The 535-nt window shown below is 32.0% G+C and overlaps 1 protein-coding gene across 1 annotated transcript in view; it reads right to left on the bottom strand.

Moving 5' to 3' along the window:
* The window catches only part of LOC107722048 (nicotinamide/nicotinic acid mononucleotide adenylyltransferase 2-like), a 12206-nt gene that overhangs the window by 3335 nt on the left and 8336 nt on the right, over positions 1-535 (bottom strand). The gene's annotated exons all lie outside the window — the stretch shown is intronic.

Below are 535 nucleotides of genomic sequence, written 5' to 3' on the forward strand. Positions count from 1 at the left end.
TTTTTTTTATTGGTCTTATGGAGTATTCTAATTTTTTGAGATAGTGAATTGGTGGGTTTTTGTTAAATGTGAGCCAAAATCATCACAATTAAAAGAACCAAAGACTTAAACTACTTCAGTCTGTGTGCATTGAATTTATTTAATACACGAGTTTCACAATTTGAGTTGAATTACTGAAATAAATGAACTTTTCCACGACATTCTAATTTATTGAGATGCACCTGTATGTTCCTATAGTCTTATTGTTTCATCAATGCATCAGTGCATGTTATTCTGAAAAGTTGGTTCTAATTTCCTTAATCCATATCTTGCACAAAAATGTAGTCCCTTACATATTATATTTATAATTTTTATACAAATGTTAGTACCTTAGTATAATTTGTAACATTAAAGGGATCGTTCACCCAAAAACTCAAACCGTTGCAGTCTGTCGTCATATAATGGCAGTCAATGGGCTCCATGGCTTTGAGAGTAAAAAAAAAACATACACAGACAAAACCAAATTAAACCCTGCGGCTCGTGACGATACATTGAG

Source organism: Sinocyclocheilus rhinocerous, unplaced genomic scaffold, assembly GCF_001515625.1.
Source record: "Sinocyclocheilus rhinocerous isolate Xijiao unplaced genomic scaffold, SAMN03320098_v1.1 scaffold484, whole genome shotgun sequence".
Classification (NCBI taxonomy): Eukaryota; Metazoa; Chordata; class Actinopteri; order Cypriniformes; family Cyprinidae; genus Sinocyclocheilus; species Sinocyclocheilus rhinocerous.